Source organism: Pleuronectes platessa, chromosome 11 (genome assembly GCF_947347685.1).
Source record: "Pleuronectes platessa chromosome 11, fPlePla1.1, whole genome shotgun sequence".
Classification (NCBI taxonomy): Eukaryota; Metazoa; Chordata; class Actinopteri; order Pleuronectiformes; family Pleuronectidae; genus Pleuronectes; species Pleuronectes platessa.
Window position 1 is genome coordinate 18,023,863 of NC_070636.1, and position 14,169 is coordinate 18,038,031.

The 14,169-nt window shown below is 43.3% G+C and overlaps 1 long non-coding RNA gene across 1 annotated transcript; it reads right to left on the bottom strand.

Moving 5' to 3' along the window:
• Positions 1 to 117: 117 nt before the first annotated feature.
• LOC128451163 (uncharacterized) lies at positions 118 to 11,796 on the bottom strand. The gene is made up of 3 exons (XR_008340076.1): positions 11,417 to 11,796; positions 10,436 to 10,557; positions 118 to 1,486 (listed from the first exon to the last, which is right to left on the bottom strand). It is a non-coding gene; the product is annotated as an uncharacterized LOC128451163 (long non-coding RNA).
• Positions 11,797 to 14,169: the final 2,373 nt, after the last annotated feature.

Consider the following 14,169-nt stretch of genomic DNA (forward strand, 5'->3'; position numbering starts at 1 on the left):
CGCCCTCTGCCTGGAAAACGCCGTCCCCTCGTGACCTAAATATCAAGCTAAAGAAGAGGGAGAGGAGGTGGGGGAGGGATGTTTGCGGGGGTTAAAACAAAACATGTACACACAAACACACACACACACAAAAATTAGGTCACATATTTCCCAGTTCCATGCCACAAAATTGGATTGTGCTGAGCAGAAATAATCCCGGTGAAGTTGGAATCTGACAGGCTCATTGCCGAATGGCAGTTCTTCTCGGTCATCTGGGGCGAGCCAACTGGCTGAAGTGATGACTCAGTTTTCTGCGGTGAGCGTCGGCGGTGTCACACGCTCCGTCCTGGCTCAATCGTAACCCCAGACAGCAGAAAATCAGAGGGACGCAGCCCACATTCTCCGACTTCAACATGAAGGGATGTGCGCCGGTACGAAAACGAGTTTGGACATTAAAATAAATGGCACGTAGCCCATAGTAAAAAAAAAACATGACATATTACATGGTTGAGATGTCCCGGGCATTAAAACCGGCTGAGCCACATAAAAGAATATGACCAGTAGCTGCCACCTCAGTATTTATCTCAGTTATTTTCAAATCTCTCGACTCCATTATTATTTTCTCATTTAAATATCAGTCATCCTCCTCCTCTCCTTTAAGTCTGGCTTTCTGTCTGGCTTCCACTCCTTTTTCCCCTTCTCCTCCTCCTTACTATCTCCCTTCGTTATTCACAGCTTTCGGGGGGGAAACTGCTTTCAGGCTCGGCAGATCTGGAGCCGAGCCCCGATCTTCTCACCCCGCACCACCTCTCCCTCCTTTCCTTCCATCTCCATCCTTCTCTCCCCTCGACACCCCTGCTCTCCCTAGCAGAACCAGATGAAGAGGCTCATCAATAAAATGAGGAGGCTCACACACACACACACACACACACACACACACACCTCCAGATCAAGCCTAACCTCTGACACACAAGATTTAGACGCTGATGTCTTTCTTCTCTTATTCAACACTATTTCAGACTTAATGCATTTCTTTCCTTCTCCTGGGTGCCAGACCTATATCAAGCACCACTGCTTCTCCTCTTTCCTTCATCATCCCTTCCTCTTCTTCATTCCTCTGTAAAAAGACTTGTGAATTCTCAACTGCTTTGCTTCTTTCCAAAGCTGTTTTCAGATAAGCAATGAACTCTGAAATATCTCTGGACATTCTTTTCGTAAAAAATCTGAGTAATGTCCGAATGAGCCTATGTGAGAACAAGGCAGGAGATCCTAAACTAAAAAATATGAAAAAGAATACACAGATATCAGGATGAAAAAGAGGAGCCATTCATGTAGAAGACACTGACACAGTGTTGTTCATGTGTGAAACTTCTTAGGAGTTTGTGTCTGAAAACGGCACATGCCTTCCTCCGCCTCCTCCTCCTCCTCTTATCACTGATCTATCCATCAACTAGTCCTGGAGGCTGGACTTTTAATAAATGTCCCATCACATCAGGCAGAGCAGCATCTGTGGAGCGGATAGAAAGCGAGAGGGGGGTGTAAGGAATGGAAGTCAGTGGAGAGCAGGATGACAGTGCAATTAAGTTCTCTTCCTCTTTGGCTTCTTCTCATGTTTACCTTGATTCTGTAACATCCCTTTGCAGTGGGGATCCACCTGTAACCTCTTTGTTTGATTCAAATGTGCTCGTGGTCATGTGTAAAGCACCTCCTCTCTTTTGAGGAGGCGAGTGATGACGCAAACAACCCGATTGTGGAGGAGGTGAGACATTGAACGTCCCTGCGAAGAAGCAACAGTTTTTTCTTTTCCTGTGAGTCTGACAAATAAAAGAGGACAAGAGAGAACAAAGAGTCCATCCATGCAGGTGTGTGTTTACGTACGTCGACTCCACACATGATCAGTGTATAAGTGTGTTTTCATGTTTGCATTCCTCTCAACGCTGGAATGTATGTTTGACTGCTGGCATGTGATCGCATGTCGCAGCATTTACACAAAGCTGACTCTGAGGCAGTCAGCTCCTGCTTCCTGTGTCTCATCCAGCCAATCCCAAATCAGAGGAGTGTTTACCCCCACATGCATCAGTGCCTCTGCATCACGTTCGCTCCACCAAGCAGGCAAAAGTTTCTCATGTTTGGCATTAGTTCAAAGTGCTCCTTTAGAAACTACTCATGCATCAGTAATTGGTTGTCCTCAGAGCGCGGCTCCACGGCAGCAGATACGGTGCGACCGTCACTCCTAAATGAGAAAATAAAAATCAAACCTAAATGTGCTGCAGGCTTATAATCCAAGGGATACAATTTGTCCACCAATCACAGCAGCTCTAGGATACACTCATCATAACAGTTGTACACCAGAGGCTGGCCAATATGAATGTTTGAGAGCCGATGCCAATAAGAACTTGTAATGATTCCTGTTGTTATCAAACCCTTTGTAGAAAGAAATGCTATGAGACTTGGTAGAAACACAACACTGCTTCCCCACACTGCGTCACGTTGTCATCAAAATAGGTCTTTTGTTGTTGTTTTATTTGACAGACACCACTTTTCTGCAATGGTTATTCTATCAAATAAAGGTTTTCATACTTTGACATATAAGCGATAAACATTGATACTGATAAATCTGTCACAGGCTCATATCAGCTGACTTTTATTGGTCAGCTGATAAATTGAAAATTTCTACTATATATTAAATCTCCATTAAACCAAAAGCCACCAGTTTTTCATGAGGCCTTCTTTATGACTGAGCACACTGTATCCCATTGCTGGAAATTAAGATAAATAAAGCACTTATGATGCTTTATATAGTCAACTATATATATTTGGTTTTTGTTTGGATGAGATTATAACAATTGAGTTAACAGGTCGTAAAAAATGTAAAATCTTTAATGGATGACTTACTCACTTCATGTAATATTTATCATAACCTTATGCAGATACTGTGTCAATATCAGCTAATAAATTAATTTTAATTATAATTCTCAATGGTTCTTAAAAAAATTTAATCACTAATGAAACAGCTAATGTATAATATCTGATGAATAATATATTTACAACCTGGCAAATTAAATGTTGCTGTTAATGACCTATTTCACATATATAAAGCATTCAAAAGTGTTTAAATATAACTTACAGAGCCTTTATAAACTATGACTTTTTAAATAAGTGGCACCAGAAATGCAAGGGCTGCATCAAGGAGAATCCATCAACATGACTCCATCCACACTGAATATTTAATAAGGCAGCCTGCTAGAGACAGAGGATCCTTGTAGGAACTGTTCACCCTCGACGTCGTGTCCACAGGGAACAGGTGGGTTAGGGCTCTGCCTCTCAGGTGGTGTCAGGGTGGGGTGTGGGGTTCAGGCACCGGACGGCTGCTTCTAATTAGGCTGTGTCAGTGACAAGTGTATCCACAGCCTCGCCACGTGGTGCTGAGCTTAACTGAGCGAGTAATGGGCGCCCGGAGAGAGCAGCGTGACCTCCACAGCCCCTCCCCTCTGGCTATGTGGCCAATTAGATGAACACCGGGTAATGCAGCGCTGCCTTTGTTTATCTCGGTGTGAAATAGATAGAGCGCTTTACACTCACATGAGTGTGTGTCTGTGTGTGTGTAGTTTGTTGTGTGTAGATCTTTGTCGAGACCTTGCCACCTGCTCCGGAAACACTTTCAGGGCAGCATATGTCAAATGATGACATCAGCACTTCTTATAGACCACTGGCTCTGTGGCTGATACACGGGACCACCCTGAGGGCCATACCGTCGGAGTGTGTGAGCCAGCTTTGTCAGCTAAATCAAATTTGTCCCGCTCCAAGGATCCTCTATTAGACCGGGCTACTTCAATAAAATCCGAATACCTCCCACTTCGGCCATTTTGGAAACACCATTGCTTGCATTCCACTGAAAATAAGTTGCATATGCTAAGAGATGTGCTCATAAGTGGGAGACGAGTGTAACGTATAACACATTCATACACACATGCAGACACAGATGCATCCCTCGCCAGATAAGTAGCTAAGCAGGGTGCTTAGCAGGGCCAACAGCAGGGGAAGGGAAAACAAACACAGGGGCCACCAGTAAATCACCTCCATCCGCCGCAGCTCACAGGGGATTGGATGGCACTGGGAGGCCCTGTGAGAAACAGAAAGCAGGGAGGAGGACTAACAGGACCAGGGCGGTGATGGGGGGGGGGGCCCGGCAATAAAGCTGAGGAAACATATTGTCAGGCCACATCCCAACGATCAAGTCTAGATAAGCCAAGCGGCCACACTACTTTTAGAGCAGCTAAAACTGAGAAGTTTGGAAATTCTTTGTCTGGACGGGCAGAAACCAAGATTTTCGGAAACCATGACATAGACTATTCTCAAAGTCACTTTTTGGTTGCAGGGTAGCCTTCGATGGTTCATCAGGTTCTTATCTTGTGACCCCCTTCTGGAAGAAAACAACCAGCATTAGCCCCGGCTACCAGTTCCTAATGCAACAGAGATAATCATTTACAAGCGTTGCTGACCCTGTTGTCTTTGCAGCTGTTTTACATTTAAATTCTGCATTTTACAATGATACAACTTTTTACATGAGTAGTAGATTAGTTTAGCAACTAATGTGTACACAAGCACACACATGCCCAGTGTATGTGAGCGGTCACGTGATGCATTATCAGGCGTGTTGGTATTGACTGATATGGGGCCAAATCGCTCGTGTGGACAGAGGTCATTTTAGTTTGAAAACTCTGTTTTCAAATGAAAACATAGTAGAATGGATGAAGCCTCAGTTGGTGATGTTGCTTGGAGATCAAGAGGCAGCAGACCATGCCACAGACAATACACAAAAGCCTCTCCTATGTCTCCTGGCTGATTTTGTTCTCCTGAGCAGAAGAAAGGAAACAAGGAGGGCAGGGTGGGTGGAGAGGAGAGAAAGATCAGGGCATGGTCACAGCTGCAACAAATATCATATCATGTCCCTCCTTTTCACGCCCCCGACTTTCCCCTTCATGCTCCTCCAGTCCCATCTTTCAGAGTGACAGGAAGTGGGGCGTTTGCCCTTTGCCCTGTCTGGAATGTTTTCTGTCCCAGCAGCAGCAGCAGAGGCAGAGGCAGAGCTCCCTGCCCCTGACGGTCAGGTCATCCCATCTTATGCACATCCATGGGCTGTGCGGAGAGCCTTGTTCTAAATCTACGGGATATTCACATAATTTACCATCTGTGTAATCCCGTGCGAATGGTTGTCATAAAGATGATGCCTCTGATGTGCTGTGACAGGTAGCCTGGGAGGTACAGATCGGAGCCTATCAGTCCCATGGCTCGCAGCCAGCCACCGAGTGACGTATGGCACCGTGGTCTTGGCTGAGCTGCCTTTGGTAATGACTGTGAATGGGCTGTATCTATGGGCCATTACTCTATGGACTCAGCTGAGGTAGCAGGGTAATGCTGACTAATGGAGATGAACTTTTGGACTGATGAATCGTAGACGTAGACGAGGCTGTATAATGGCCACTGTCCCTGTTTCCTTGCGCCCATTTGTTTTTTTCCAAAGCAATGAGCATTAAAAGGGAGAATGAGTTGGCATTGAGCTGTAGATAACTTGTTGTTGAAGGGAAGGGGAGTGTTTATTCGTCCTGGCTATTAAACAGTGGATCTATTAGAGTGTACAGACCTGACAGCAAATTCATTTAAAGATGTATTCACTCTGTTGGAGCAGTGCTATTGGATTTCCTACAGTAAGCGCTTTGTAAATGAGATGAGGTTCAATACTGCACATATTTTCAGTTATGTAAGCTGACAATATACTTGATTGCCAGTATTTTTCTAGGCTTCAGACTGTGATGTTAAAAATGAATTTTCTTCTTATACCTGGTACAGTAACATATCATGTCAGTGTTATAGATGTGACCCCTCCGTTTATCCCTCGCCCAGCTCCACGGTCCACTTCTGGCATGAGGCCCTCAGGCACTTTTTGGGATGGCTCGGTTTCCTCTCATCACCTATTAGATCCAGATGAGACCCGAGCCTTCGCTGCCGCCGCCTCCCCCTGACCACAACCCTGTCTCAACTGTCCACAATTCAAAGCAGATGGCGGCTAACGCAGGCCAAAGCTGGAGCTGCCGCTTGCCAGGACAAGACAGGGGCCATGTTTGCTAACTCACAAATTCTCTTCCATTAAAGGGAGCGTGATTGAACGTCAGCAGCTGTTAAGCCGAGCTGGAGCTCATATGCTGGAATAATAGTTTGATTTAAAAACATGGATCTTAAAGGCTGCTTTTCTTCCCGCACGACAAAAGCTGTCAGTCATGATCGTATCTGCAGCGTGGCTAGGGCATGATCTCATAAAAGTCTGAGGGTAATATGAAACACAAGATTTAGGAGACACCTCCTATATGCTCGCCTATTGAGCGCATCATGTTGAAGCTGTGCAATACGGTCACACACACTCGTAAAAACCTCATTTATGTGTGTTTGCTCTGAAGCTAAACTGTGTTTGACACACCCAGTGTCAGAAGTGTGTACAGATAATCTCAGGCCAGAAATTCCAGAAATTAATTAACTTTTCATAGGGTGGAGAAATGTACGATTAACGCCCACTGTGGAGCAATAAAACTGTGCAGCGAAAATCATTCTAATAAGGTTAATCAGTTTGTGTTAGAAGCTCCTTAAGGCAGGGTGAAGCATGTTTTTTTAACAGATTTTACAGAGTGAAAAGCTTTTGAGTTAGATTATATCCTACATCATATTTGTATGGGTAATTCTGGAACCTAATTGTTTGGTTGTAGTCCTCATATTTTGATGAAAATATGGTACAAGTCAAATTTTTTATAATTGTATTGCTGCTAGTCTAAATGCATTGTAGTCTTAATATATATTCAAGCTCATTATTATATTGATTTATTTTTTACCAGATAGTGACCATCAGGGTTGTGTTTACAGTTGTGTGTACAGTATATGGATTCTGACCCCTTGTAATTGCTACATGTTTCCATTTGGCTCATTTAAACGATTTTTGACGCATTACTGAACCCTGCATATAAGAGCAATAAGAATGATCAACTCATAAATGTGTACATTAAATTTAAAATATATTTTGACAATCTAAACTTTGGTAAATCCAACTTAACATTTTTTTCAGTGTAGTGGCCGAAAATATTGGAATGGCAATGATAAATTCAGACTATTCAAAGCCTACGTTCAATTTGCACGTGTTGCACTTTTTGTACCCTTTAATAAAAAAATGCTCATAAAAAGTGATGTTTAGGTTAAACCCACTAGCATAGCTCACAACTTTGGCAGAGAAATGACAGATACTGAAATGCAACACTGTCATTATTAGTACAGTGTCATCTGCAAACATCTTCACAATAAGATGAACAGTGGTGTGGGGAAGACATGAGGCAAGTTCCTGATCACATTAAAACACCGATATCAAACCAAACCAATAATGACATTCCAGGCCTCTATACCTATCATGGTGTCCACACACTGCTCCCCTTCCCCTTCGTTGCTTGGGGGGGCCGATGTCGGCCGGGGTGCTGACAGGCTGGGGGTCTCTGTCCCCTCTGTAATCTCTGTTTACGTTGCTGTCTGTCCCGGACATTCAGCACCTAATCGGGTTCGCCCCTGTGCCGGTCCCCATCGTATCATTCCTCTCTGACCTTTAGTGACTGGAGGACCTCTGACCTTGTCTTTCCACATTTTCATTCAGACACATACACTACCAGGCCTCCACCTAAAAGAAAAAAAAACTTGGTATGTTTGTCCAGGACGCAGCTGCACGCTAGCTAAAGGAGGATAGAATAGAGCAGAGAACAGAGAGCCGTGTGGTAGGAGTGATTTGCAATCAAATATGAGGATCCCTGTTTTAACAGGGATCCTCATATTTGATTTATTATGTTGTCATCTCTCTGTCTATCTGTCTGTCTCTTTTCTCTTTCTCTTCCTCCCTTCCCTCTTCTCGTCTCCCACTTTTCCCTTCTACACCAATCTTCCCTACAGCAGTTTCCAATTAAGATAAGGCCCAAAAAATAGAGGCCATCCAAAGCTTTTACTCTGGCAGAGAGGGGGAGGGGTGTGGAATGTTATGTGATAAATGACTGAGGATTAATAGGAAGGAATAACTTAATATTAATGAGGCCAATAATAATATAGCATATCACATGTTTCCACACAGACCTCCTGAGCACAATCTGTGGGAAACTGCAGTTTTTATTCATTTATCGTTTTCAAATCACTTGGGGAAAATTGTCTTCGGAAAAGTCTCCTCATATCAAATCGCTCTGACCTTTATATAACCTGAGGATTGAAAGTCCATGTGTGTGTTTGTCTGTATTTTATACTTTGTCTGTCTTTTTTTTACTGATTAATGCTGATAAATAATAAAGAAAAGGATTATATTTTCATTTTGCCATGATTAATAGGCACCTAATTAATTACGGTTAATTATGCTTTGAATCAAATTACTTCAAAATTGCAATTTATGTGCATTTTCCAAAGTTGTTGATTAGATCAGAGTCCAGAAAGGGTCCATCCAACCGCCTGCACCTTCCAATCGCGGTTCAAGACCTGACCCGTTATCCATCATTTTCAGAGTCAAATCCAGACCCGCCTGGACCCATCACACACGCACAGTTAAACGCGCACAAAACATCTCCACTCACATCAAATGGGTCCTGTCCTCCTAACCCCTCCTGTTTTGGTGAATGAGTTGTATTCTTGGAAAAATATCTGTGACCTGTAGCGCCTGTGCTCCTGCAGCTGTCAATGTTTTTCCGAAGCAACAACATACCTAGCATTCAATGTCAAAAGCTAATACTTTGTGCCCCTTTATACGCACAGCAAAGCCACTGCTAACACCTCTGGCTATTTTAGTCTTCATGAGATTCATTTTGCTGTACTGGTTAGTTCGCTGTCAGTAGAGCGAGTTATTTGAGCGGAAGTGAAAGGGTCAAAGGTGGCGTCATAAGCTTTCCCAGTAAAACAAATCCTTGAGGCTTCATGTAAGCTGATTTAGATATTAAAAATACTGCACAATCAATTGAATTCCTGTTTCCTCCAGAAAAATAATAAACTTCAGTTCTCACCCATGCTGGAACCCTTGCATTTTTTAGAAATACAAATGTCACCGGTTGCATGAGATTTTTGTGTACCCAGCCTGGAGCAGGACTCTGTTTCAGGTCATTCTAAAGAACATCACCTCTCTTCACTTTAAATGCTTCACCTACAGAACAAATTCCCAGCTGTCCACTGTGTAATCAGCTGCCGTCAATCAGAAACTAATGACACACGGGTGATGGCAACGAATTGAGTGAAGGTGCATTTACAGGCAAACGGGCCCTCACTGATGTGTAAAGATCTTTTTTTGTTCTTTGTGTACCTTTCTGACAAGAGTCCTGACATGTCTGAGTAGTTCCAAATTTTGAAAACTCAGAGGGGGGGGGTATAGGGCACAATGCAGTTTGGGTGTGAATGTACCACATTTCATTTTCTCCTCCGTTCAGACCTATAATCACCATTTTTTGAGAATGCCTTTGAAAAAAGCAAATGTTGATTCATGCACCACTTTCTGTCTGTTGAAGTATCATTAATCTCAGTCCACTGTGATGCCACCAAACATCAGCCTCCAAATGTGCTTTTCTCTTTAGCCCCCAGCGCGGTTGGCTGCGGGGGAACACATTTTGCAGCTGCTTCTTCCGCGCAATGAATTGGAAAATATTTTAATGAAACAGTGAAAGCCACAGGTTCATTTTCAGGGGAATGTTAACAGATGTTCTTGTTTAAAACCGCACTGGAATTCGAACCAATTTCTTTTCTATACTCTGTACAAGATGTTTGCACAATCCATTACTTAACTGTCGAGAAATTCCTCTTTAATGTTTTAACATCTCATCAGAGTACCTATCAAAGCACTGGACATAATGTAGTGAACGTAGATTTGAAGACATTTTCAGACAGGAACTCTGGAGAAGGTCCTTTCTCAGAGTTCGCCCTTCACACAGGAACAACCCAGCAGGAGATTCTCTGCTCGAACAGGAATCTCACTGAGGCAGGAGGTAATGTATAAACTTCATTGTGAGTGTTTTTGTTCACAGCATATCAACAGCAGCGAAAGCCGTTTTCGCCAAAAGCTCTCCTGACATCTTCGTCGCCATCCTCTACGTATGAGGCACCTCTTCTTCCTTCTGACATATTTGTATCGTGTCACGTGTTAGAAACATCTCTCGCTCTCAGTGAATCGTGCTCAGGATCTCCGACGATGTTTTTTTTATTTTTCTCATGGGCTCATTCAGAGATTATCCAGAGCTTACACTAGGGTGTTGGCAGGAGGAACTCTTATCGGTCGTTCAGTGCATGTCTGAAAGAGGTTTCAAAGTCACCTAATCAGAGGAGGAACACCATTGTTTGCTCTCAACCTTGTGTTAACTAATAGTGTTGACAGTGTAAGCCCCAGGCAACAAGACGACACGCGCCTGCTATTTACCTTTAATATTTGCTGCACCGCATCAGCACGGAGTGTTTCCTTGATGGCCTCATAAACAGGAGGAATCCTCAGGCGGGCGGCGAGGACATTTATTCAGCGGACAGTGGACTCCCTCAACCTCCCTGTAAAGAGACAGCAGTATTCATTGGACTGTCTACAGACCCATTCATTCCATTACACAACACAGACAGAGCCCAGTCACTATCACCTGTACAACAGGCCGCTACAGAGCAGACGCTTCAAGGGGGCACAGCCAGAAAGAGGTCAGACGTATCTTTGCTGCTCGTTTGCGCGTAAGCACGCTTTGATGCACGTGTGTTCTATTAGACTGCAGCGAGGCTATAATTAGTCCCTCTGAAGAGCATTTTAGCTTCTGGGTGAGCGTGTGGGTGAGCGTGCACCGATGCGCGTCTGCAGTGGATTGATTGTGCTCCATAAGCCGACAGTGAGGTAATGGATGATGCCGCTGAGCGCTGGAGGAACCCCCTGACCTCTGCCGGCTCGACTAACAGAGCAGGGAGAGGATCAGAGAGCAGAGGGTGAGCTTAACACACCACACCGCAACCCAGGGACAGAAAGTAGCCCGTCAGAGCTCGGAGAAACAAGAGCCACCAATTTAACGCAATTGTTCTCCGATCGCAACGCTCAGATGGTTTTAAGGACTGACACACAGTAGACACGATGGCTGCGTGATCACATCTGGCTCCACATCTCACAGGGATGTCTTTACACTTAGCAGCTATAACGGACCTGTTAGCAGCCGCACACACCGCAAGGTTCAACGACGGGGGCAAATCCAAACCCCCAAAAATGTGACATGTTGAAAGTAGGAAAATGTTGATTCATTGCACATCTGCTGCAAATCAGAGGAATTCTTTCACTCGATGTTCCACTTTTATTAACGCATACATAGAATGTTTTCACTCCTCCAGGGACCCATTGACAATACAGATTTTTCCAACCACCAAAGCAAACACTCACCGTTCCCAGTAACGTTCCACTGGTGCAGCCAATCTCGAAGGAAACGAGAGAACCACATTTGAGTTTTTTGCTGAGCTCAAGATTTTCCTACGTTTCTAAAGAAAGAAACAGCATCTCAGAAGAAGGGGGAAGTGATGACTGTGGACTTGCTCCAGAGTAAACTTTCTTCACTTGAGTCAGCTCCTGCAGTTCGAGTGGATTTCCTCAAGTGTCGTCCGTTTAGACTGCCCGTGGTTTGCCCCTGGTGACTGGAAGTGACGGGAGGAAGGTTAGAGCGGCACACGTTTCCTCAGTTGCTCTACAGATGGTTATAATGTTCGGTTGCTCAATCAAGCACATCAGAGTGATTTATTTTAAGTTCCCTATTCTTGTAAAACTGTAGTATTTCTGTTGTAGTGCATGATACACAGAACATTTCAAGGAAGTGACTAGATTTATCATTTTAAAGGGGGACAGAAATTTGAATTCAATATCCGAGAACTTGAGCTTAAATCCGGTGAATTCCGGAAATTTGACTAAAACTGTTATGTACATAACAGGAGATCGTCTGTGTCAGACACGTTCACAACAACAGGAATATGTCCAGAATATTCACATGTTTTTGTTTTCATCCCATTGATAAATCTTGTTGTCTCTCCAAGTTGACATTTTTATTGTTGGCTATGTATGGTTCCTCTTTTGAATCCTGAAATATTTGTATGCTCTTAGTTTTTTTTAGCTTTTGCATTTGTTGCCTGCTGTGAATTCATCAGACTTTTTTCTGCTATATTCTCTCGTGGGCTCGAACTTCTTACCAGGGGGCTGGCCGCAAAAGTTCCAGAAAATCTCTGGAGTAACTGACTCAGACATTTGCATTCTGTCAAACAGCCACTATGGAAAATTTCTGGAAAATTTCCAGACTTCAGTGAAAGCTTCAGCTCATCTTTCCAAAGAGGCTGAAATAATACACAATGTGTTAAATGATGGTAGAAACAACTTCAAGTCTCTGAGAGTGGCTTAAGAGCCAGCACTGAGTTTTACAGATCTAACACCACGAAAACAACACACAAGTTTAGTGAAAAAAAGCCACTATGATGTTTATTGTTTTAGTGTTGTCATTCAACTTCATAAACATGGGAAGCAGAGGGCTGGACATTGATATAACACTCTCCTTCAATATCATTTCAACCATTCCCTGCAGTTTATTTACTCAGTCTGGTAGTTGAACAAAGGTTAGAAGTTTGTCAGGGATGTGAGTGGGCCTCCTGAAACTGTTCAGTTCTATACATCTGTGTTGTACATATCTTCAAGGTAAAATGGATTTGCATTCAGTGGATGACTCTCTGGGATTACAGGACTAAATAGGAAATGGAAGCCAAGGAAGGACAAAACAATAACTTTGTGAAAATACTTTTTACAGTCAGGCGGGGGACCAAATATGTGTTACTGCTGATGTATAACAGACTGAATGGAGTGCTGAAGGGAGCAGGTTTTATCTCGCTCATGCTCTTCACTCTTCTCTGTGACACTGAGCAGTCACTGCTGTGTTTACAGGAGCCGAGCAGCTCAGAGGCAGCAGAGATGCAGCCTGCTGCTGAGATCAGAGCACACACAGGCATGCACATGAATGAACACACGCACGCTCACACACACACACGCACGCTAGAACCACTTACAGACGTACAGCCGGAATAAGACCAGCAATATTTGGGAATGCAGCTTGACACTTCTCACTTCCAATGCTAAATTATTGAGCTGACATTTAGCGCAATGTACACAAACACACACACACACAGAATACTCTATTGACTTGTCCATTCATTGTGAAAAGTCTACCTAAAACCTTATCTCCTAACCCAAACCTTGCTGTGTTTGTGTGTTTGTTTGTGTGTGCACAAACACACACATAATTTTACATACAATCAGAGCCTTCACACACAATTTGTGAGATTTACTCATGTGAGGGAGCATCACAAACCAGCTCTCTGTTTATGTTCTTAAAACGAGTTTAAGGTCAAGCGAGGATATTCCAGTCTGACTAAAACTTCTGCTTTGCATAACTGCTTCATTACATAATAAGAAGATGTGGAGATTGTCTTACAAACACATCATAATCCAGGTTTATGGCTGCTTAAATCCATGCTTCAATCTTAATCTTACATAATACATCGCTTGTATAATTGTCACTCTTAGATAAATGTGTTTAGAGAGTGAATATAAGAAGGACTGTTTTGTCAGGAAAGATGATTAATTGGCATCACAGGAAACTGGATCGCTGACGACACAGAGCTGTGACATTTCACAACATGCTTTCCAAATCAACAGATGCACAGCTATCTAGGGAGCTCAGCACATGGTCAATAACATTTGAAATGTGGTGAACACATTTATGGTGCTCAGAGGCTGAACTGTAATACCATTGGTGATCCCTTTGCTTATCTACTGCCACCATCAGGTCGAACTTTAACTTTGTCAAGTACTCAGGTGTATGTAAAAAATACAGGAATATATTCACATTATCTGAGGCTGTATTTTTCTTTTAGTGCTAATAACCTTCGCTAAGGAGAAGTCTGGTGGTTGGTTTAATTGATTGTTTACGCGAAATTCTACTAAACCAGGCCCAATCCCATCACCATGTTTTCCACTAAACTTGTGGCCATGGCCGAGACAGAACCCAGTAAATGTTGGTTTGGATTTGGAGTTAGGGGCTTATCCAGGAATTTGAAATGTGTTTCCCTCATCAAATGCTGCTAAAAACTTTAATCGAAAATGTA